General features: G+C 37.7%; 1 protein-coding gene across 2 annotated transcripts in view; it reads right to left on the reverse strand.

Annotated features, from left to right (window-relative positions):
• LRP8 (LDL receptor related protein 8) overlaps positions 1-27,007 on the reverse strand; it is a 217,842-nt gene that overhangs the window by 87,345 nt on the left and 103,490 nt on the right. The window lies entirely within an intron of this gene.

A 27,007-nucleotide genomic window follows, 5' to 3' on the forward strand; every position in this document is an offset into this window, starting at 1 on the left:
GCAGGGCTCTGTTGCTAGCTGCAAAGAGTGCTGGAGCAGACTTTTCCCCCCCTAGCTATGCTGAAAAAATGAAACTGAAAGTAAAGCAGGCTCTGCTGCAATGTGACAAAATGAGGCAGAAAGAGATTTCTTTTTCTTTTTCCTCACCAAAAAAGGTAGGTGCAAACAATGGGAAATTTAGGGCAAAAGAGGAGAGTTCAAGATTTTAAAACACAAAAGAAAAAAGGCTCTATTTAACTAGGAAATTGTAATAATTGAGATACTATTAATTGTATATTGTGTTGAAAGCAGAAATGGTTAAGTTGTGGTTTAGAGGAATATATGGGGAAAATTATTTGGTTTATTATTATTGGTAAATATAATTAATAGATTTGTAAGAAATTGCATTGCATGGAAATAATTGGAATATTAACCAATGTGAGGATGGATATAAAAATAGATGACAATGGGAAGGGGTATAATATAGAATAGAAGGGGAAAATTGAATTTGATTAAGATTAGATATGAGAATGAAGGGTAATATTGTTTTTTTAAAAAAAATAGATGAGGAATAAATATGGCAAAAAGGAAATATAGAAATTGTAAATTTAATTGAAATGACTAAACACTGTTTACATTTGTGAACTAGCCAAATACTCTGTTCAAAGAAAATATATTGTATGTTTGTATGTGTGTTTGTCTAAAAAATAAAAAAACCCTTTTTAAAAAAAAACAACAACCAAAAAAGGTAGGTGCGTCTTATACTCCGGTGCGTCTTATACTCCGAAAAATACGGTAATCAAAACCACTTCTTACATCTCAAGAGCTATATAATTCATTTATTCTCAGATAATATGGAACCAATGTTTTCCCCGGACATGCCTTTACTGATGGAACTTAAGAGCCCAAACAGCTTTGTGAATAGGAGAATGAAAAAGAAAAGAAGCCCCTTAACCTCTTCCACTATTTTATCTATGGATATTGTTATGAGTAAACTATGTTTTCGGAAAGCAATAAAAGGAATAAGATTGCATTGCTTTATGCTTGTCGGCCTTGCTCCCTCAATCACAACAGCTGAATCTGTGCTAAAGTAGTATTTTTTTGTTTTCTTGTGTTTCTGTCAGGCACAAGAAACCAGAAGCCAGGATAGGGTTCAAAAGTACTACAAGTTTATTTCATGCTACCCAGTGGTGGGTTGCTACCGGTTCGCCCTGGATTGGGCGAACCAGTAGCAGCGGTGGCGGGAGGCTCTGTCCACCTGCCTGGACGCTTCTGCGCATGCACAGGTGTGGTGCGCATGTGTGTGAGTGCACCCATGAGCGAACGGATAGCGACAGGATTTTAAACCCACTACTGATGCTACCTATAAACAAGAATCTGAACAACTAACGGTCAAGGCAAATTGGTGCCAGATAAGTATCAACAGAATTTACAGGGTGGTGAGACTTAGTTCTCTTATGGAAACATAGGGATTCCAAACTGATGATGTATTTGACTCTGCCCTTGGGCTCAGCCTGATCATTTCCTACAGTTTCAGTACCATTTTCGATCCCCATTTTAGTATTTAATGACTATGGTCCTCACAGTTTAAGGATTGATATTATACTAGTTAGGCTAGCGATGGCTAACCTTTTTGGCACCGAATGCCCAAAGTGTGCGTGCGTACGCCCATAATGCAATGTGCGTGTGACACCCCTGTGCACCCCCACACATACGTGCGCATTTCCTGCTTGCGCCCTGCCACCCGTGTATGTGCAGCAGAGACCTGAAAACCAGCTGGCCGGCGTGAGGCACACACACGTGTGGCAGAGCTGAGCTGGGGCGATGGCTTGCGTGCCCGCAGAGAGGGCACTGCGTGCCACTTATGGCATGCATGCCATAGGTTTGCGATCACGGAGGTAGGCCATGCTGTCTTTTGCTTGTGTGCAACTAAGATATTGGATGACAAATTGTGATTTTAATATAGATTTTATCTGTTATTTATTATTTTATTCTATAATTTTTAACTGGATATTCCTTGAGTGTTTTTAACTTGTGCTGGTCCCAGGTCTTTGACTATAATAATGATTTGACTTCCACCCCCAACCAGCATTATCAAACAGGAGATGCCAGTAGGTTTGGAGGGCATCAGATCAAGGATGGGGAGGAACAGGCTCAGGCTCAACCCATCCAAGACCGAGTGGCTGTGGTTTCCGACGTCCCGATATAGTCAGTTGATGCCATCACTGACTATTGGGGGCGAATCATTGGCCCCCACGGAGAGGGCTTGCAACTTGGGCGTCCTCCTGGATTCACGGCTGTCTTTAGAAGAGCACTTGACGGCCGTGACCGGGAGGATTTTTCATCAGGTTCGCCTGATTCGCCAGTTGCGTCCCGTTCTGGATCGGGACTCGTTACACACGGTCACTCATGCCCTCGTCACCTCCCGCCTGGACTATTGTAATGCTCTCTACATGGGGCTCCCCTTGAGGAGCACCCGGAGGCTCCAACTGGCGCAGAGTGCGGCCGCGCGGGTGGTAATGGGAGCGACATGGCGCTCCCATGTGACACCTCTCCTGCGCGAGCTGCACTGGCTCCCGGTGGTCTTTCGGGTGCGCTTCAAGGTTTTGGTTACCACCTTTAAAGCGCTCCATGGCTTAGGACCTGGTTATCTACGGGACTGCCTACTACCACCAATAGCCTCCCACCGGCCAGTATGCTCTCATAGAGAGGGACTCCTCCGGGTGCCGTCAGCCAAACAATGTCGGCTGGCGACCCCTAGGGGGAGAGCCTTCTCTGTGGGGGCACCTACCATCTGGAATGAGCTCCCCCCAGAGATACGGAGGATCCCGGACCTCCGCACCTTCCACTGCGCTGTGAAGACCTTTTTATTCCATCAGGCGGGCTTGGCCTAATCTCTTCCCTTTTTAAATATGTAAATTTTAATCTGTTTTTAAATTATTGGGGTGTTTTAATTTGTCTGGGCCAAAATGATTTAATTTGATTTTATCTGGTTTTTTAAATTTTTTGTATCTATGTTATTTTATTGTTTGGCTGTTCACCGCCCTGAGTCCTTCGGGAGTAGGGCGGTATACAAATCAAATAAATAAAATAAAAATAAAAAATAAAAAGGAAAATTATTTTCAGAGATACTTTGAATAGTACATAGAAATAAAATGGAATCCAGTTTCATATTGCTTAGGTTGATAGGCTTCAACTAGGAAGTACGATAAAATGAGGGTTATGAGAAGGAACCAACAAATCCATTACAACTCACAGGGTTTAAAAGTAGTGCAAATATATTGCACAAATTTACTCAGTTGGAATCAGTTGAGCATCAGTTTAAAAATAGCTAAAGATAAAAATTAAATGTTTCCACCTAATGAGATGATTTTATATGTCTAACCAAAGCCCATTTTCTAAAGACAAGAAAAGCAGCATTAAAAGACAGAGGGCCAAATTTTAAACACAGTATCGTATTAATGAACACTGAAAAAACAAACTGTCCCACCTGATAAGCTATCATTTTTATCATAAAATGTACAGATTCCTTATTGTGACATCCTAGGAAATGTTAGGCTTTCTTCAAATAATATTGTTAAGTACAGACAAGCATACCATGAGGAATGGAGTGTATTGTTTCCTGTGCACAAATCACATGAATTATGAATTATCAACAGCAGGTAGTTATCCCAGCGGCCCAGCTGATGGTTATGTGCCAAGGCAGAAAAAATATTGAAGCAGCCTCCAGATTTATGTTCTTATTTTAAAAACTTCTGCTTGACAACCTCAACCTTTTCTATTGATTTATTAGTTAATTTCATCTCAAGTAAGTAGGGTTTTTCCATGTAAAAGCATATCACAGATCTTGTGCTTGCTATGGAGTTATTATTCTGAAATCAGATCAGACAATCAAGTATTATGTGCACTTCAAACGGGAGAATGAAACATCTTCTCCTCCAGATGTTTTAGATAACCAATCCCACACTCCTTTGCCAAGGGTCATGCTAGCTGCAGCTAGTAGTGATTGAAATTAGAATTTCTAGAGCAGTAACTTTCTCAGAACTCTGATTAGCTAGACTTATTAAGAAGATTGAAATAATCACACAAGAATTTCAATCAGTACTCTATTTTTAAATGAAAAACCTATATACCCAGGCAACTTAGTGCCAGTAGATTTTTCTCACATTCTTTCTAAGTAATGGAAAGGATACTTGTCTCTTTGTGAAGGAGGAGGGCAATGCACCTGTGGGTTGTTTTAAAAACAACTATGGCCTTCTTAAAACTTAGAGACATTAGCCTGCCTATATCAGACAGAGTATTATTATGGATTATGGATCTTCAAATGCTACCTTGATTCAGACATGAGTTTCAGAATCGATGAAGGAAATATAGGTTGCTTCTTGCTTTTCTTCATGAAGGGCAGTGGTGGGCAATTAATTTTCCCAAGGGGCCAGTGGGACTGTTATGGAGGGTTGAACCAATGTAACCTGATGTCCTCAAACTCCGTCATCTCAATTCATCAAGTTGTTGCAGGCCAGGGATGAGTACTTTCTCTTTTCATCTTCCCAGGGCTGTCAGTTGACTGAAGGAACGTATGGTGACTGTGCAGAACCAGACCGGACTCGGCTTCTTCTCCTGTCCCCTGCAGTGCATTTATTTATAGCTGATTTCTAATTTCTGATTGACCTCACGTGAGTGGGACAAGAACAGCCAAAGTGCCAGATGTGGCTTTGGGGGTCATAAAATGCCCGGTTCTGAACTAGGGACAAGCCTTGAAAGTGTGCAGCAATTTGAGCTATTCACATATTAGCTATTCGATTTGTTTTCAAATGAATTCTGTCTTCAGGAGAATAGTAGCTACTATGGTCAATAAGACCTTTTCTCAAATATTTCCAAACATTGCTATTATAAACATATATTGTGTTGTATAATTTTGTCTGCTGAGCTAGATAATAGAAAATTTCAGCATGAATGGAAAATAATGAGGAAAATAAAAGCAGGTATCCATATTCTCTCCATAAGACTATTATGATTTTATCCTCTACAGGTTATATTTTTGTATTATGACATTACATTGATTTAATGCTTTTCAAAGAAGCTTGTAATAATTTTAATATGCAAATTGCATACTAACATTGTTCTCTGATGGTTTCTACATTTAGTCTCAAAATGTTTCCTTCAGGACAGATTGAAACTATTTATTATAATAAAGCATTATAGTTTAATAGCCTTCATAAAATGCATGGCCAGAAATTTTTACCATTTTGATCTGCGTTTTGTTTTCTGCACCATTGATCCCGAAATGCTCCAATATGCTTACTCCTGACTTGGTAATGCCCCAGCCTTGGCATGTCAAAGCCATTTTCCCATTGATCTACCAATAATACCCTGGCTATTATCTTTGAAGAAAAGGGCTGCTGGCACCACTGGGGTCTGCCAACGATCCTGAATAATGGAGATACAAAACTCCCACCACCACACAAACATGCTGGTAGCAGATGGTGCCATGGATTGCTTTGTTCCCTTGACAGTGTTCTTTGAAAACACAATTAATTTATTATCAGGCATCACAAAAGGCGGAAAGACATACAATACTGGCAAAGAACCATCCAATGGCAATTTGAAGGTATAATATGCTTGGTTTGCATCCTCACAATCAGATAGCCTGTAAGGTCTTCTTCCTTGCAATGCTCAACATCTGCTGATAAACTATAAGGATAATGTGGATGGTAGATAAATCAGATCAGAAGATCCAACAATTTAAGGCAGATTGAATGGGGGAAAAAAAACAATTCAGTTTTTCAACTCAACAGAAGCCACCTGAGTATCTTCAATGGACGCTACTGAGAGACAGAAAAATCCAAGTGGTAATTGTTTTTGCTGCATGAATTCAGGGATCTTGAAATACAAGCTACTCTCAACAATACAAATCCTTCAATTTTCAATTAAAACAAACATATGTAAACAAATGCTATTGAGCATGATTAACCTAAAGTACTTAATGCCAACAATTTAATCTGCCCTAGTTGCTAGAAGCAATACTTCTCTAGGGAAGACATAGACCAATGGCAAGGCAGTACCATAGCCCAATCCTATCTTTATGACGTGAATTATTTATCGTTTGTAAATCACTCATTTATGTGCATTTCATTACAATTATCTTACTCATTCCATCCTAAACTTGTAAGGTGCGTTGCTGCAATCTCCCTTTAAAAAGCAGAAACTGAGACCCACAGTATACTTTGACCACATTTATCTCAGGTTACTGCCATAATTTGAGGTTTTCAGCCAGCCCTCAAGAAAACAATACCAAGGTGGCAGGAATTCTCAACTAATCTTTCCTTCCTGAACTGTTCCTGAGCATGAAAGAGTGAAGTCTTTGAAGCACTGCCTCCTTTGAAGAATGCATTTCAGAATCCTTATGGTCCACGCTCAAAAATACTTTAAATCAGCAATAATTCACATCTATATCCAAATGACATGTCTGAATCAAAATGTTAATCAAAGAAGGCCTAAAAATAGGCTAAGAAAGTATGCGTGCATGACAAAATGTCTATAAGACAAAAAAAGAAGTCTAACTATTATATCATATTTGGGGTGGAGAAATTTAAAGAATTCATGCCTTTTATCTATGACTCTTTAAATCAGGTCTATATGCTATATATAAAATCAGTCAGTTAAGAAATATAATATGAAATGTATTGGTTTCCCTTAATTTATTTTTCTTCCCAACATCCAGTTACCATCATTGTTTTAGCAAGCTAGAATGTGGAGAAGACACCCAGGTAAGCTGTCATGGCAACTCTGAATTTTAAGAAAGCGGGGGGGGGGGGGGGAGATAGCATAATGGATATTTTTTTTTAATACAATGGGGAAATTTGGATTTAGGGCATAGACTTCTTTTTGTTTTATTTTAGGAAGAAAACAAAGTGACGTATGCCTTATTTCACAGACTGGGAAAATTCCTGTGATAATTCTATATGAAGTACCTTTATGAATTATTCTTGGGATGTCCTACCAATTGTTTTGACTCAACTTTCATGTCTTATTTATTATTAATTGCATTCTACCAGACAATATGTATCTCTTAGGAATGACACTAAAGTCGGTAAACATATTATAACTATCTATCATTCCAGATATACTACTAGAAAACTCTTTTGTCCCTACCATTGGCCATGCAGTTGTGACAGCACTAACAATTGTAGCCAAATATGATCTGGCATGAAAAATTGGGGAAATACGATTTAAAAGGTGCAGATTCTGCATACAAAAGTATAAAGTCCAATTCTAACTCTGGGGCTTTCTTCTCAGAAGATATATATATAACAATACACTACAAAATAGACACTAGAGATTTTCTTATGGGAGAAATAAACAGTACAAAAATGAAATGAAATATTGTTTAATCATTTGTGGATCACAGTAAGACTTTGTTTTTAAACACAAGCATATAGTACTAAAGTATGGAATGATAATTGAAACATAAAATATTAATATTTACAATCTAATTCCACGTATGGATTCTCAGATTTTCCTTGCATTTTAAGATTATTTAGAGTAACTACAAAAAGTAAAACTTTAACATAAGCACCAAACATTTGGCTGAATGTGTAACTTGAATTTCACAGAATTTCCCACATGAAACAGAAAGACATAATTTAAAAAGTATATGTCTGAAAAATTTCACATGAACTATGAGCTGTGGAATAACTTTCCCAACCAGATGTTTTTCAGATATGCTAGGAATACGTCTCCCACAATCTGTTCCTTGACAAGTAAAGGTACTGTGGAAAAATATCTCTGTGACTGTTTTTCTGTTCTAGTCTCCCAGTGTAACTAAAACCACTAGAGATTTAACTGCTGTTCATGGAGCAAGAAGAAAACAATTGTCAGATACCAGTAGCAACCATATGTTAATTCTGACAAGTGGCAGGAAAAGCTAAACTCATCCCATTAGTAGAACTTCTTCAAAAATATCATAAAGATGATTTGGGAAAGCTTAGTTGTATTCCATGGAGCAGAACAAGAAGGATGAAACTAGAATCCAATCAGAAGAGATCAGACTATAAAACTCAACCAAGATTTATACAGTCCCAACTATAATCATCGTTCAGTTGGTGACAGAAGAAAATATAAAGGAAGCTTATCAAGTTGCAAAAGCTGTTTTGATTAATAATATTATAAAGAACAAGGTAGAAAATTCTAGCAGTTTATCGCTGACAATTTCAAATACTCCCCAAAGAGGCATGAATCAAATAAGCATTTCAAAGGGCATTTAAAGCAGTTACTAGGGGAGAATCTGTTCTTTTGTATGTAGCATTTCAGAATTGGTGGGGAAGGACAGCGCCTTTGTTTAATGATTTAAAAGCAGGAGACGATAAAAAGAAAGGGAGTTATACTACTCTATATAAATGACCACTGGAAGGGCAGCCATCTGTTCTGATTATAGGATTACCCAATAAGGCAATGCCAAATCCTGCAAGCTGCAACAGATCTGTGGAAATCAGCTACCAGTTAGGTTTGCAAAAATTGAATGATTAGGAGAGTAGAGAATGATCCAAAGAATGCTTTTGAAGAGAAAAATATTTTGGAGGTCCAGGAAAACTGGTTACCATGAGATAAGATGCAGTGCTCATGAGGTTCTGAAAACCTGAGGTAAAAAAATCCACCATAGTTCCTTACATGGATGCAAGAAGGTAGGTCCAGAACCAGCATCATGTATACCAGGGGAGCATCATGTATACCTCAGGGAAGCTGAAGATCTAGATTGCTAGAGACAAGGAATGCCAACCAAGGTCTATGAGAGCTTCTAAGCTTGCTCAGATCTGAAGGTAAGGTAGCTTGCCCTTAAATTCAACTCAGCTGCCTTCTGTTGTTATCCCCTTGTTCACTGTGAAATCTGGAAATGGCATTTGGAGTTTCACTCAGCAGTCATCATAGTCTGAAATAAATGGGGCCAAAAAGGATCCAGTTTGCAAAAAGATACTGTATTTTCAAAGAGATGTAAAAATATGAACCTTCAGAGAAGCATTTTGGGATGCTTGAAGATTCTGCTACCTGAATGGTGATGCATTCTTACCTTTTATTTGTTCCCACCCCCAATCTATTGCTGCCTCCTGAGTCCCAGCTGATGACTAGAGGGAAAAAAAACTGTTAAACTCTTGCCACGGGGCTTCAAAGGGCTGTCCTACAGCTGATCAGTGTTAAAAGCAAACAAATGAGTCGGGTCGTAAATGCGAGGACTGGTCGTAAGTGCGAGGACCTTCCAGAAATGACTCTGACAGCTAGCCACGCCCACTTAGTCACATGACCTCCAAGCCACACCCACAAAATAAGCCACGCCCACAGAACCGGTAGTAAAAAAATTTAGAACCCACCCCTGGTTGAGAGTGACTGGCCCAAAGACAACCAACTGGCTTTGTGCCTAAGGCAGGACTAGAACTCAGTCTCCTTTTGATTAAACTTGATTTCCTATTGCTCCTTGGAACCTAAAAATAATTCTGTACACCAATCTGTAATCTCTACAGCAATCTGCAGCAAAATGATGTACACAGCAGGACCTTAAACCAAATGTGATTTTTTTCTGACTTGGATAATCCCAGGAAAGGCAGAGTTTGATCTGCCAAGAAGAGTGATATATGGGATCACACAAGCTATATAGATTATCTTCTTCTCTTTAAATCCAAATTAAAGATTAAATCCAAACCCAGAATCACCTCGGGCAAGATGGGGCAGCATACAAGTTTGATAAATAAATAACTGCATAATTCTAATAAAAAAAATTGTACTAAAATGTACTACTATACCACTCCTTGCTTGCTGAAATATTGTAGCCTCCTCAGGAAAAACTATGCAAACAAACATAAATCCTTGCTTAGAATTTATCATATGCCTTGAAAATGTCTGAATACACTCATGAGATATTGAATTCAATATACATATGCCCATAGTTTACTTTTTTTAAAAAAAAAGCATGTGTGCACACTCTACATACATATTTATAAGAGTCTGCACACCAAGGGAGAGCTTCTGCTTATGTAAATCCAGTTATAGAGACAAAAGAGAAGAGCTATGTCAAGGGATATAACTCTGGTTATTGCATTATTACAGCATCTCAGAAGATAATCAAAAGAAAATGCACAGACGGAAATAGTGAAATTTATGCTAATTCCAAGGCAACTGTTCCATGTTACTGCAATAAATTTTAAGACACAAACAGGACCAAGCAGGCTAAAAATGAAATGTGTAAGTGGAGCCAAAGGAAAAAAAAATACTCACAATCACAATCAATATCTTTATAATAAAGATAACCGTACAAAATAGAAAGAAGAAAAATAGTTCATCACAATCTGTGTCCCACAGATGTTAATAAGTGTAGAATATTATTTTTGGAACATAATTTTAGGAGACCTACCTGTTTGAATGCTTAGATTCTAGACCGAAATCCTATTTCAGGATAAAAGTTCTCACATATCATCCTAGTATGAAAGTGGACTCCATCTTTGATTTAACACAGTGTTTTTTCCCCAGTAAATTCCTAATGAGGACTTTTATAGAACTCCTTAAATTGAAATATAATGTAGGAGAAGGAGTGATAGAACCTGAGGCTGGAGTTAAAAGAGAGATCAGCCTAGAATCCCTACCTAGTCACAAGCCAACTGAATCCAACCCCACTTGAATTCTGTTGATCCTTATCCAAGCAGGTACTAATTGTTAATTGAGAAGATTGCTATGCATAGGCATTTTAGCAATAAATCAGTGTAATTGAACCTTTAATTGAAATCTAAACATATTCCAAATAGCAATAGCACTTAGACTTATATACTGCTGCACCAGGGGTGAAATCCAGCAGGTTCTGACAAGTTCTGGAGTACCGGTAGTGAAAATTTTGAGCAGATCAGAGAACCGGTAGCGGAAATTTTGAGCAGTTTGGAGAACCGTCAAATACCACCTCTGGTTGGCCCCAGAGTGGGGTGAGAATGGAGATTTTGCAATATCCTTCCCCCAGGAGTGGGTAGGGAATGGGGATTTTGCAGTATCCTTCCCCTGGAGTGGGGTGGGAATGGAAATTTTGCAGTATCCTTCCCCTGCCATGCCCACCAAGCCACACCATGCCTACCAAGCCACACCCACAGAACTGGTAGTAAAAAAAATTGGATTTCATCACTGCGCTGCACAGTGCTTCACAGCCCTAAGTGGTTTACAGAGTCAGCATCTTGCCCCCAACAATCTGGGTTCTCATTTTATTGACCTTGGAAGGATGGAAGGCTGAGTCAACCTTGAGCCTGGTGAGATTCAAACTGCCAAATTGCAGGCAGTTGGCAGGCAGCAGAAGTAGCCTGCAGTACAGCATTCTAACCACTGAGCCACCACAGCTCTAAATGGTTGAATTTCATTTAAAAAATTATGGTAAAACAATAAAAAATGGACATCTAAGAGTATTGGAAATATTGACAAATCAGGGTTAAGAGCCAAAAGAATAAGATTCTCAAGCTCAGCATTGTAAACCTAGTTATGTGGGTTTTTTTAAAAAAAATCTAATTTAAAATGGGTTGGGCTAAATAAATAATTTTCTATGCAGCATAAAATCTGTAAATGCATAGTTTGATTGCTGGACTGTTATGCAAAGGATTAACCATTTATAAGCACATACAAAATATATGATTCTTTTACAAGAAAAATTATGTTTCTGTTTAGTGAATAACCAGAAAAAGATATCACCAACTGAATAAATGTGTTGTTAGTAGTCAATCTGGAAATGAATTATGGATCTAAACTATGGAATAAAAATCAAAGATTATTTCACATATGATTTATGTGCTCCACTATAATAAAGCAAGGGAAATAACAAAAATCTTATCATTCCCACATTCTTACATAAGAGTCTTTTCTTCGTCTGTACCCAATGTATTGGGAAATAGTTATAAACTCTACATAAAGAACAAGAACTACAGAAGTACCTGAACTACAGCTACCAGCTAGCATGGCTACTGGCTGGAACTATATAGTATTGTAGTCAAATAATATTTTAAAAACAGATCGAACAATTGCAAGAATCCAAAATTTGCAATTCAAAAGGTATAAATAAGGTATGTGAAAATTTAAGGAATGTGTAATTATTTAAAATGACAACATTATCAGAAAAGTACCTGTTCCAAGTCTACTCTGTGTCACAAATTCAGACAGATTGATATCTAGTTATTTGATTTCAGCAAATGAAGTTTTTAATATTTTGGGATGCAAAAAAAAAAAGTTGAAAATGTATACCATATAATGACAAAAATAAATATATAGAAGACCTGGAAAACACAAGTTCAAATAAGAGGAAAATGTGTATAGAATGCTCTCAATTAAAGGGTTTGCAGCAAAGTGAGATTACATCATGATGACAACATACTTGCAAGGATGAAATGGTGCAAACTCTGCCATTATGCGATTATGACTGATGCAACTATACAAATACTGATTTTTTTCCAGAACCCTTTCCACCACTTCTGCAGATAGATACCTATCAATTTAAGGGGATTTAGCAATCAAAAGCAGCAGTCTTAAGAGGAAGAAGAATATATAGACTAGGAATAGGGAAATGTAAGTGTGGAAGCCAGCTGCTTACCCTGAATCATTTTTTTCCTTCTGGGCTCTAGGAAGAAAGCAATGCCAAATCATTTCTGAAAATATTGCCTGAGAAGAGAAAGTGGTCAGGCTCCACTTTCAAACAGAGAACCAAACGACATTGTCATTTCCCCATGTTTTTCACATGTCAGTTTTGAGCACAAGGTTTAATCACAACCAGTGAAAGGTCCGTGTTCGGAAGGCTGAAATCAGAAGTATTTTTTAAAATTATAAAATGGTTTTCATTTGAAATGTTCCATTTTAAATTCAAAACAAATGATTATACTGGAGGTGTTTCAAGACCAAAACAGTTTTCTGAAACCTGAAGCAGTTCCAGAGTAGTTGAATCACCTTATTTTGAATTTAACATGTTTCAAAATCAGAATTTTTTCATATGTCTAAATGCTGTTTATCACATTCTCTGAAACATGAAAGTTATTAATCATCTGATCAGGCACAACACTGAGGCTCATGAGTTTTTCTCCACTGTCCCAAATATTTATATAGCTATATAACTATTAGCATAATATGTCAGACTGCAGCACAAGTGTTGATCCTAACTGGCTGCCAAGATTCCCATTTAAGATTTTATAACCTACTTTCCTCTGTCAGACAATTATACCAGTAAGAACCAGAACTCCAAGAATAAGGACTTAATTATTCTGGATTCTAACAACCCAGCTTATTGGAGTTCCTCTCAGCCATCTTACATTAAACAAAGATGGAATTATTCTGAATTTCTTTCTCACATTTTCCACTTTCTCAACAGACTAGTTGCTGTTTCTCCTCTCTTAATGATCCATTCTTTCATTCTCTAAGGTGATGATTATATGCTTTGACAGGTATCATTAATCTGCTGGTGGCAACCAGCTATAGATCTCCACCCTAGGATGTCCAAGTGATGCTGCCAAGTTTCCTCCCTAGTATTTGGTGTCTATAGGGAAAAACAAAGCTTTGACTCAATCCAAACTCAGACTAAAACTGAGTACCTGTGGATATGGAGGTGTCCCTAATCCAGGGACTTTCCTTTAATTCTAAATGGGGGTCAGTCCAAAAGACAGAACCGGTACATAATTTAGGGGGATTTTACACTCCCAAAGGAAGAATAGGTCGCCCCTGTGGCTCTTGCGCAGATATATCTGTGTTTTATGGGTGCATGTCTGTACATACAGAAGCTGCACTAGCTCTCTATATAATTTCTGGGTGCAATTCAAAGTGCTGTTAGCACTTCTGAAATCTGTCATGAAATTCCTGGTTATTTGTGGAACTGCTGAACTTTCATTGACCTTTCTTGTCCCATGAAATCTGGTGGGGTGGGGAAGTTCCCTTCTTTGAAGCAACCTAGTGGGACCCAGGAACAAGAACATTTCTTGTCATGGTACCTGCCCTATAGACCAGGGGTGGGTTCTACTTACCTTTACTACCGGTTTGCATCACACCCACGTGCTTCTGCGCATGCGCAGATCATCTATGATGACGTCTGGGTCAGTGGGTGGAGCCTCCCGCCGGTTTTACTACCGGTTCATGTGAACCGGTCCGAACCAGGCGCAACTCACCACTGCTATAGACTATTATTTCTCTAAGGTTTGAATGGCCCCATCCTGCTGGCCTCTGTAATGCCATGAAAACATAGTTTTTCTCCAAACACTGGGCTATAACATGAGCTGATCCTATTCAAAATGAAAGATTTCTGAATAGGCCATATAAAATGGTTGGCCTCAGTTATTCTGTCATCATTTTAGTTTGTTATTCTGTTTTTCATTTTATATGCATGTTAACTTTTGTTTAGTTATCTTGTGTTTTTTTTTAATACTTAGCTGGGTGACCATATAAGTCGAATAAATGAATACAAAGTTCTATAATTAAATTTCTACAATGAAAAAAAAAACGGGGTGAGTTCGGTTTTGACTAATTATTAGGCTGTGGATCAAAAATACCTGGAAACCTGCTTCACCTTCTGAAAATTCACAGTATATGTCTGGTATATTCATTAGATTTAGTATGAAGAAAATACAAAGAATGGATTGCTGCTTATGAGGAGCCTTCTGAAAAGGTAAGCCTGGATTGCCCATCATAAAATAATTTCCTAATATGGACTGTAAAAGGAGGTTAAGCTATTCAATGATGAAGGAAGTGATCCCTCTGCGACTGAACCATTGAAAACTCAAACTGAAGGAAAAAATTAAAAATGTGGCTTATGACCTTGAAAGACAGGGCTATAATTTGCATTGCTCAAAGCCACACTTTGCATTTTTCATTCTTTGCAGACACAAAATAAGGGCAGATTGGCAATGCAAAATAGAAAGAATCATTCTGCCTATCAGCAAAATGAGATAATCAAGAGCTACAAAAAGGAACATATCTGACAGATGCAACAGGAAGGCCTCCCAATGAATGGAATTGGCAAACGGTTTGCATAAAGCACAACAGACCACAATGCAGAAAGTACCAAGAAACTGTCAGTCGTCCCTCGCAATTTGTTCATATACAATAAAGAACAAGGATTTGGAACCAAAGAGTGTTGGGTTTATTCATGAGAGCGCACTTCACTTTGCATTTGACTGAACCTGTTTTCCAGTGAAATTGGCTGAATTATACATAAAAGCCATTTTAATAATGTTCTCCAATGCCAACCTTAGTTGCAAACTGAACAGCAGGTCCATCTTTCAATCCAAGCCTGTTAACAGTGGAAGAAAGCCAAATAAATGTCTATTAATAACAAAGTGCTGGTTTCCTTCGTTTTCACGCTCATACAATAAACTGAATAATTAGAACAACAGAAGGATTTAATTTACTACTGCCAATATGACGTTCAGCAAAACAGAACGTTAACACTCTCCTCTTAAAACTATTTTTAATTTATTTATTTGTATCATGGCTTTATTATTTTTATAAAATAACTCAACGCAGCAAACATATCTAATATACCTTCCGCCTCCTATTTTCCCCCTCAACAACCCTGTGAGATGGGTTGGGACAGAGGGACAGAGAATGACTGGCCCAAAAAAATCCAATTGTCTTTCATGGCTAAAACTGGGCAAGAATTCATAGTTTCTTGCTTTCTAGCTGGTGCCTTAAACCACTCGATCAAAACTATTGGAATGTTATTGCATCCAAATTTAGATATAATGTGAAGAGATCAATAATTGATTAGGTAATATAACAAGGAAAATGTTTCAATGTCTCTTTCTTCACTTGGTGTATTTCTTTTGAAATATTGTTTCAAAAACATATTTTCATGAATTCTAGCATTCAGGATTTTTTAAAAAAAATTATAAACATTGTTATTTTAAAAAATTAGGAATTAATATTTGAAATATATATATTCTATTGAAAATACTGGTATAAATTGCCACCTAATCTATGAAAGTTTCCTTGCCAAAGAATACAGAACAACAACTTATAAAACCGTCAGCATTTAATTTTGTTTATGTGGACACTTCTGATTTTAAGCCTGGAAATTCAACAACACATGGACTTTACTATCCCACAGTAATAGGATAGGATGTGATAAAATATGAGCTATGAATTTCGTCTTAAGGTTCTGTTTTTCTTCTGCCTTGGGCAAACCATTTCCCCCCCCTCACATCTCAGCTCTCTATTTGCAGCATGGGAATAATGCCCAGCTATCTTCCTTAGAGTCCTGTACTAAAGATTATAATTACGTAACAAAACCTATTTGAATAAAAATGTTACATATTGAATGCATATCATTAGTGTGCATCATTCTGACAGCTGCTGGCCATTATTCTAAGTTTTTCTGTGATCTACAAATTTAGGAGTGTGGAATAATTCCCTCTCAAATGTTTAGAAATAATCATTCAATGTAGATTCTGCTAATCTTCTCAAATGATGCATTCTTTCAACTCACTGCTAAGAAAACTCATGTTTGGTACTTCATGTTTAAAACACAAGATACGAGTCAGAATTTTAGAACAATAAAAAAACCCAACTTCAGACAAATCTCACACATTCCCATTAATAAACATGCTAGCTGTGTAGCTTTGCAGATCAACTGAATTTCAGGCCTGCTCCTGACAATCCACTCATCAAAATGCATTATTTACATCTGGAAGCCATGGTTGCGATTTATGAAATGTCAGCAATTATGTCAAATTAATCTCAGCTACAATCAACCTGCTTGTTTGTTTGCTGCTGTGCCCAATAATCTCCTCTTTCACCAAATGGTTGCTGATAAAGCACAGTGGTACTAACACAAACTCCTTCCTTCTCAGAATCTTAGCGTAAAATCAGTAAGTCTCTTGTGCTCTACTTCTGGTAGGCTATTGTTCTCGGATACAATACCAAAGTGTTTTGATAATGGCTTCTTTCAGGATGGCACTTCCTATGTAAGCACTAATCAGGCTTGACCCTTAAGTTTAAGTTTATTTGTCAAGCATATATAAGATTACAGGTAAAAAGTATAAACATAATTTGAATACATGAAAATAGTAAGTGAAAAAGGAATATTAGGACTGGAATGGTAGGCACGCTGATGCCCTTATGCACGCCCCTTACAGACCTCTTAGGAATGGGGTGAAGTCAGCAGTAGACAGTTTAAGGTTAAAGTTTTGGGGGTTTTGGGAAGAAACCACAGAGTCAGGTAGTGCATTCCAGGCATTGACCACTCTGTTACTGAAGTCATATTTTCTGCAATCAAGTTTGGAACGGTTTACCTTGAGTTTATATCTATTATTTGCTCATGTATTGTTGTGGTTGAAGCTAAAGTAGTCATTGACAGGAAGGACATTGTGGCAGATAATTTTATGTAGTATGCTTAGGTCAGACTGAAGTCGGCGTAGTTCTAGGTTGTCTAAGCCCAAAATTTGGAGTCTGTTGGCATAAGGTATTTTATTGCGGTTAGAGGAATGGAGGACTCTTCTCGTAAAATATCTCTGGACTCTCTCGATTGTATTTACGTCCGATATGCAGTGCGGGTTCCAGACAGATGAGCTGTATTCATCTGTTTAGTTTCTAAGCTCACTCAAGAAAACTAGTGCTACCGCTTTTTGAGATACCTACCACAAAACTGAGAGACCAAAAGAATCAAAAGAATAAAGTTTTTGCACTGCAGAATGTATCAGAGTTACCCCTCTTCTCAAAAAGGAAGCAGCCTCAGTCCAGGACAGTTTGAAAACAGAAATGTTGCTACCTGAAACTAAAACAATTTTCTTGATTTTCAGAGTTTCTTAAAAAAAGAATAATCCTATAAATGTTGAAAGATTATTTTTTAAAAAAACAATTTATCTCACAACCATTTCAGGTGTTCTCCCCTAAGCCTATTATTTCCCTGCAATTTAACAGTTAAGCTGAATAAAGGATAAGAATGAAGTGGAAGCACTATGGAATTCTTAATAGGACAATTATTATCAAATAGTTTCTGCCTTTTTCATCCAAACAGTGAGCCTTTTAGGACACCGCATGGCAGGAGAGGACCGAATGGCAGATGTTCTCCACAGTAGCTCTTTTTCTTCAGAATAGTCCAGTCCTCCTCTTCACAGACTTTTGGAAGCAGGCAAAAACCTGGCTGTTCATGAAGGCCTTCCGAGATTATTGAAAACTAGCAATTCTGTGTTTAATACATTTTACCTTTTTATTTTTCATATTTAAATTGGGAATTTAGATTTACTATTTTAATTACAGGTAGTCTTTGACTTACAACAGTTCATTTAGTGACCATTCGAAGTTACAATGGCACTGAAAAAAGCGACTTATGAACATTTTTCACATAACCATTGCAGCATCCCTGCGGTCACGTGATCAAAATTCAGACACTTGGCAACCGATTCATATTTATGGTGTTTGAAATCTCCCAAAATCACCTTTTGCAACCTTCCAACAAGCAAAGTCAATGGGGAAGCCAGATTCACTTAACAACGGTGTGACTAACTTAACAACTGCAGGGATTCACTTAACAACTGTGGCAAAAAGGTCATAAAATGAGGCAAAACTAACTGAACAACTGCCTTGCTTATCAATGAAAACTTTGAGCTTAATTCTGGTCATAGATTGAGGGCTACCTACATTATAATGGGCTTTTTATAATACGGGAACACAGATTTCAAGCTATATTGCCTATCCTGATCAATACTGTCTTTGAATATTCTGCTTTCAATCAAAGAAGCAAGCAAGAGTAAGGAACTGTAAGGACCATAATAACAACATGCCCCAGGAGTCTATAAGCCTCTGATGGTGAACCTACGGCACGTGTGCCAGACTGTGGGCACACAAGCCGTCACCCCAGCCCAGCTCCAATTGTGTTTCTCCATCATGTTTCACTCAATCAATTCCAACTTCTCTGCGGCTCCCTGGATGGAACCGCAGAGGGATGAAAGAACTGTTGCCCTGTCGCGGCGGTGTTGGGCGGAGCCTCAGTGCGGGAACAAAGCACTCCTGCACTTGCCTTTGTGCGGCAACAGGATTCCGTCTTCATCATGGTACTTTTACTGTTGCGTCAGCAAAGAGGGCTGGGAGGGAACGGCGGAGGCGGATCTTGCAGGGTGGGGGCCATCCCCCAAGCCTGGTCTTCCTCCTCCCTTGTGGGCAGCGCTAAGAAAAAGAAGGGGGCAGCATGGGGAAGCGCTGCCCTCCCCCGGTCAAGCGCTGAGCACAAAATCCCGGGGGGGGGGGGAAGGGTAGCTGTGTTTTGTAACACAGTCTTCCTCAAACTACAGAATATAGTTTAGGCTTTGCTAATCATAAACTGGTTGCCTTTTCTCCTTCTGATTATATCAGTTTACATAAAGAATAAACATTTGGGTGTGAGAGTATGCATGGCTGCTACAGTATATTGGCATCTTTTGCTTTTTAGAGTTCCACATAAACCAAGCTAGAGCTTTGTGGAGACCTAGAATTGGATCACAACTGCTTCAGACTGAATTGCTTCACCCTGGAAAGTAAGCATCTGCCTTGAGTTATGTCACTCTATTATCATAATCTTAATCTTGAAATCTGACAAACTACAAACTGCAAACCTAACTGTGTTGAAAACATTAGCTTTGCTTGTGTGAACGCACCTTAAAGCAGGCAAAACAATTCGTCGGCTGCCAAGAGGAATCAGTTCAAATATAAGTAGATTCCAGCTATCAGAAAACCTATCTTCGGGTTTCATTTACATCGTGAGATATTATTCAGGCTGAAAATAGAACCAAATTTAATTCCTTGTTGATTTTTCCACATGATAATCAGGAAAACAATTAAAAGGTATTTTTAAGTTACAGTATTAAGGAAAGTTTTAGAACTCCAAAGCATTCTTGCCAAAAGGTGTCACAAAGCTGCCAAAAGTTACTGAATGTTCACAAAATTTCAGAAATAGTAAAACTGACTTCTATCATACATGGATATTTTGTAGAGTAAATATGTTAGAAATCAATAATAAATAGACTTCGCTGTTAACACAATTGTTCATGCTTTTTGTGTAAACAGTGCAAAAGATAATGAAATAGCATTAGATTTGGATATGCCTGAAGCCAAGCCACTGAAACTAATGGAAGTTAAATCAGTCACAACTACTTTACTAAGCCTGGATCCAACTCACTGCTTCAAGTCTAAGAGTCCAAAAACTATTCGTACTGTAACTGAATTGCTCAGCTGGAAATTAAGATTGCTTAAGCACCAACTCCAACTGGGCAACCTTATAACATCTTTGTCTTTCAGAAATACTCCAAAAGCCATAGCTGTCACAACTTTTTCTGTTTTCAAACTTTCCAAAGCCAGAGCTCTGGCAGTCTTTGCATGTGAAAAGATTTCATTCTATCCTCAAGGCTTGTTTATAGTTAATGTCCAGGACAAGAATAACTTATGTTTCCTAGGGAGTCAGAACTCAAGGACTCAGCAGTCATGAATTACAAGGCCAATAATTGTTTGGGTGTGAATGTGTATGTGTGCAGGCTTCTCCTCCTCTCCTTGTTCCATTTCCTTGCCCCTGCCAATAACATTTTTCCTGAGTACAGCTCCTGTTGACTCTTCTGATGATTAATAGTAGCTGTTGTTTACACAGTTGTCACTTAAATTTGCATGCAGGGTTAGTCAACATCCAACTTTGCTGTAGCACCCAAAGAATAATTTGTATTCCAATGGTTGGAGTTGTCTTGGTAACGCATAGGTGACTGGAAAGCATGTATGGAGGGGAAGTTTCATTCTGCCATTGCTCACTAATCTCCATGTGGCTTATAATAGTCTGCACAGTATTTGGTAGCTATGGTGGCTTTTAACTTGACCTCACCACCTTCCAAGTCTTTGTGTGGTCTGGCTTATTCTGCCCTCCTGAGTCTGAAGACCTAGAGATTTAACACCAAAGCTATTTCTTAAGGTCATGCCACAATTCGTATCACTCAAGTCACCTATGTTGCTGAGAGACCAAAAATCATACCATAGATATCTGAAATCTGTGTTTCATAAAGGCCACAGAAAAATTATAAATATAGATAAAATTCAGAGAGTAAAGTGCCCTTACCAAGGACACAGCAGCTACTTTTCCTAGTTATTTCAAGCAACTTTAAACTGCAAAACTTAAAGCAAAGTTGACTTTTCTTATTTGTCAATAGAGTATCCAGTTTTTGGCTTCTTGCCACTCTGAATCTGGACGTCTTTCAGTTTTTAATAGTCTTTCATACCACTCTTTTTTTAGTTGCTTATTTTATTTGTTGAAATGATTAAATATGAAATGATTATTGATTAAAGAGTGGTAATGCAGTGGAAAAACCTAAATATGTTATAGTAATCAAAATGAGCAAAATGTAATCCTATCTAAATTAATAGAAAAAAATGATCCATGTGCTAAGTATAAATGCCTATATGAAATTAATTAAATGGTTAAGCTTATCACTAAATCAAGACCATATTGCAACATACTGTGTCCTCTGCACATTTTTAAAATATAGTGGATTTTAAAAAAAAAAAAAAAAATCATACCAACCAGCCTCTCTAACAGAATTTTCTGGATAAGCCAGCAGCAATTATGTCTGCACTGTTTTGTTGAAAAATCTTCATTCTCAAAGAACTGCTTTATTGAGTACATCATTTCGGCACGATTGAAAAGCGAAACCAGCTCTGGCTATTTCCTGTGCTTTCAATATGATTAAAGAATACACAGGTCCTTCCCACATTGTCACAGGTCACATTGTCCAATTAGGTATTCTGGCAACTCCTTGGTAACCTTCTTCTGGTCTTTGGCCAGCATCTGTTGGGATGACCTTGGTTCCCATGGGATACTAGGTTGTTGTTATCTGGTATGACATTCCAGAGGTCCTTCGTCCTCCCCAAAGTGAGTCAAGCTGAGAAACGGAGAAAATGGCTGTGCCAGCCCTGATCCGTTTTGAAGTTGACAGTTATCACATTTTGCTGCTCAGCAACTGGCCCACCTTTGCAACCATTTGCAGTGTTCATGAGTTACGACGTTTTTTGCTGGAAACCAGGCTTTATATTCAAATTCTGGCAAAAAACATCTGTTGCAGTCAATGGGTTCACTGAACAACTTTGCAGTGTTTGCTTAATAGTTGTTGCAAAAAAAAATGTAAAATTGGTCATGGTCTTGAGACAACCCACTTAATGACTGGCAAGACTTATGATTGTAATTCTTGGCTCAATTACAGTGAAGGACTAACTGTACTTCAGTTTTCAGATATTCTCTCTTTGGGCTTCTTGTCTTTGCTCTAAAATTCCTGGAAGGCAATATGGTAGCCTCTTCAAAGAACATGTACCTTTAAACCAGATAAAAAGGTAAAGGGGTCCCTACACGTTTTATTCTGCTAGTCGTTGCCGACTATAGGGGGCAGTGCTCATCTCCGATTCAAGCCTATAGAGCCAGCGCTGTCTGAAGACATTTCCATGGTCATGTGACCAGCGTCACATAATAGAGCACTGTTACCTTCCCACCAAAGTGGTGCCTATTTATCTACTCACAATCTACTTTCAAACTGCTAGTTTGGCAGGAGCTGAGGCGAGGACGGAAACTCACCCCATTGCGTGGTGCCCTGGTCTCAAACCTGGGCTGCTGGCTTTCCTGCCCGACAAGCCCAGCGTTTTAACCACTGAGCACTGTATCGTCACCTAAACCAGGAGAGCAATGTAAACATGGTTGGCCCCTCTGCCTGATATTAAAAGATCAAGTAGAATGTGTGAACTCCCCTTTTCCTGTTACAGATAAGTTAGCTAAGAAATTTTGCACACAAGGACAGGGGCTGCAATATTAAGTCTGCCTCTTGAGAGGACAACCCTTAATCAGGGGTAGGAATAATGTACTGCTTGTTGACTATTGCTGGTCAAAGATCATGTGTTCCTGTTTTCAGAAGTATGTAAAAGCTACACCAATTTGTGTATTGAGGCTCTCAGTTTGTGATTTACTCCGGAGAGCATACATCTTTATCCCTGTAATAAATAGATACAAAATTGTGTGATAATTGGCTCCTTCATACCTGGCCCAATATATATATATTCCAGCATTTGACTAGGTCAATTTACAGTTTGGCCAACAAAGGTACCAAAAAAAGCTACTTAAGAGTCAGATGACAAAGCACTTGTGATAAATAATATAAATTAAAAGTATATTGGCAGAAGAGCTCTACATTAGCAAAACATTTTGCCTGCTATAATTTCTTATGCACAGAATAACTGGAAATACTTTATATTATACAGTATACTGCACTAGGATGAGCTTTTGAAAAACATCTATCACTTCTCTTCTCAAAGCTTCAAGCAAACTTTGAGCAAGTGAACAGTTCTCACCAACAAGTTATACAGGATTTTTCCCTGTCATGGTGCCACACTCTGATCCCTTAGATCAATTTTGGTGTCACCCTAAAACTTCTCCAACGTTCCTTTTGTCTAGGCTTTAGGTAAAGAGCTCCACTTTCTTTCTCCAGACTGAAGTCTGGATACTAACAGGCTGCCAAATGCTTTAAAATAATACCGTAACAAGAAGGCATCTGTGTAAAAATGTGTGGCTAGCAGCAAAACAAAAATGAACATTATACCACCATAGAAACAAATTCTGAAGAGAATATACTGCTTAGTTTTCCAACTTTAAATGTTTGCTAAAGTTTTCAGCTTCTACCCTCAGGTGCTTTGGAGAATAATTTGACTCCGATTCCTTTGTGGCAACCCCTGAGATATCGGAACACTGCTATCATGTCTCTCCTAGTCCTTCTTTTCATTAAACTAGACATACCCAGTTCCTGCATCTGTTCTTTATATGTCTTAGCCTCCAGTCCCCTAATCATTTTTGTTGCTCTTCTCTGCACTTTTTCTAGAGTCTCAACATCTCCTTTACATGTTGTTGACCAAAATTGGATGCAATATTCCAAGTTCGCCTTACCAAGGCATTATAAAGTGGTATTAACACTTCATGCGATCTTGATTCTATCCCTCTGTTTATGCAGCCTAGAACTATATTGGGTTTTTTGGCAGTTGCAGCACACTGCTGGCTCATATTTAAGTGACTGTCCACTAGGACTCCAAGATCCCTCTCACAGTCCCCACTATTGAGCAAGGTACCACATATACTGTACCTGTGCATTTTGTTTTTCTTGCCTAAATGTAGAACCTTACTTTTTTTCACCATTGAATTTCATTTTGTTAGATAGCACCCAATGTTTAAGTTTGATGTTCAAATGATTTTGGAATTTAATTTCCAACTACAAATTTTACTTGAATTTAAAGATTATGGAAATCATCAGATTAATCTGGGGTTCAGATTAACAGAAGTACAGAGTTTAAGCAACTCTTTTTATTTTTTTACTTGTTTTAATACAACAGAAATGCAGAGTGGGGGAAGAAAACAAAGCTTAGAACAAGAAAAAAATACCCATAACTACATAAAATACCAGCAACGATTATGTATGTTTAAAAAAGATATACAGTTCATTTTTAAACATCAAATCTTGACTACAAAGAATAATCTTGTCCAGTTCTTCCTCTGCATCAATAAAGAATCAATCCAAAAGCTGGGAAAGAACACAATCAATCAAGCCAGCTTTTGCCTTTGATACGTAGTATGTAAACATTTTTCCAAGAACATAAAACCCCTTTTTTTGTCACAATCCAGACATGATAAAGACAAAGATCTTCAGGAATAGATAATTAAATAAGTAGTTTCATATATTAAAGTTGTCACATGAAATGATAATTTATGCATGTACATATATCATACATGAACATTTACATTAAGCACCACTGTGATATAGATTGCCTCAATCAGGCTTTTAAAAATCTATTTTAGATTTCTAACATTGTCCAAATACTATATTTTATGGAAGAACTGTAATTTTATAGATGCCCTTTCTCAGAACTACCCCTGATCCTTTGGGAATTCTCTCAGGACTTGAAAAATCTGTTTCTGACCTTAGATGTTGAAGTTTAATAGATTCCTGCTTCCTACTGTCAAGTTCTGAACACATTCCAAGTCAGTTGCCTTCATGCCCTTATCCATCATCCCAAGGGCTCTAAAGCCTGTCTCAAACAAGTCACACATTGTAAGTAGTGAGATTATTGCAGCCAGGAGAAAGAAAGAAAGAAAGAAAGAAAGAAAGAAAGAAAGAAAGAAAGAAAGAAAGAAAGAAAGAAAGAAAGAGGGAGGGAGGGAGGGAGGGAGGGAGGGAGGGAGGGAGGGAGGGAGGAAGGAAGGAAGGAAGGAAGGAAGGAAGGAAGGAAGGAAGGGCTACAATTGAAGTAGAAGGCGACAATGTTTTCTAAACTTTGCCAGCAGTGACCATAATATACAATGTTGAACAGTAATGAGAAGTAATGGGCATCATTTTATCTCACCTTTAGTTCAACAGATGCAGTAAGAAGAACATTCTGAGAAAATCTCAACCAAAATCAGGAGTTGCAAATTATTGTAGGTTTTGGCAGACTAGAAATAAATTTATTTTAATGCAGTTGTCCTGTTATAGCACGGGTTGCAAAATTCAATCACAATGTCACCAATCAGCAAATTAAGTCTGATTTATCTTTACTATGCAGTATTTCTTACAACAAAAGAAAATGAATAAGAGTAATGATGAATCTGTGCAAATCACTTTGTTTTGCTCTTATTTTAGCTCAGCCAGAACATCACTGACCACTAACAGTAGGAAAAGTCATTCAGACAAAATAAAAGCAAAAGTGAGAAAGACTAGAGACTTCCATTCCAGCTCATGAATTCAAATTTTAATTCAAATTATTTTAGCTGCATGGTCCTGAACAAACATATTTTTCACTTGAGAAATCTGATTAATTAAAACAAGGAAGCAAAAACCAAAGAACTAGTGAAATGGGTTGGAAAGATAAACACAAGACCAAAAGTTCCATTTGCTGATTGAATTGGGAATTCTGCTACATCATCGAGTAATGACAGCAAGCAGCTGAGGAAGCAGTTTCCCAATCCCAAATGAGGGGCACAGCAGAAGTGGCAAGATAACAGACTGTAAGTGGTCTTATGGTTTAAGGAGGTCAATCTGTTGAATGACATTGATCATTCTTAAGCAGAAGACTTAAAAAGAACTGTTTGAACTTAATTCTGTGGGTCAAAATAATTATTTTTTCTAAAAATCATGTCCATGTAAGATTAAAACTATAGGAAAACTAATATTTGATAAAGTTGAAATCTCATTCCAGATGACTCTACTCAATGATACACCCATATTTCTTAACAATATACAAATAGTCTGCTACTATTGTTTTCTGAGATGATTTTTTGACTTCACAACATCTTGTAGTTTAAGCTCTGGAACTTTCTTTTCTAGCTGTTAGTATATTATATTTATTCACTACACTCTGCTTTGTTTCTTTGTTCTTTTAAATTTTGCTGGTCATTGCCCAAATAAATATTACTGATTGTTTAGTGGTAGAATAGAATGGAATGGAATGGAATGGAATGGAATGGAATGGAATGGAATGGAATGGAATGGAATGGAATGGAATGGAATAGAATAGAATAGAATAGAATAGAATAGAATAGAATAGAATAGAATAGAATAGAATAGAATAGAATAGAATAGAATAGAATAGAATAGAATAGAATTTTTTATTGGCCAAGTATGATTGGACACACAAGAATTTGTCTTGGTGCATATGCTCTCAGTGTACATAAAAGAAAAGATACGTAAAAGTAGTTGTTTTAAATTCAGCAAGGTTGAATGTGTGTGATGTCACATTGCTAGGTTTGCTAGTTACTTTAGTTCATCCAATATTGCTGCAAAATTTCTTTTCATTTGAGCAGAGTTTGAGCTAGAGGCCAGTATTTAGGCTTAGCAGAAAATGTCAATTGCTTTTGTAGGACATGCACTAGTTAATGACGTCTAAAAGTTGTTTTTTCTTCTTACTTTTTATTTTATCTCCCTTATGCCCTCAAAAAGCACTATGCATTTTAAAAACAGTGTGGTGCATTAACTCTAGCAAACACTTTTCTATCATTGTCTATTCACATGTGAAAGAAAACAAATGCATTTACCGT

The sequence above is a fragment of the Pantherophis guttatus genome, chromosome 3 (genome assembly GCF_059756535.1).
Source record: "Pantherophis guttatus breed Tessera chromosome 3, ASM5975653v1, whole genome shotgun sequence".
Lineage (NCBI taxonomy): Eukaryota > Metazoa > Chordata > Lepidosauria > Squamata > Colubridae > Pantherophis > Pantherophis guttatus.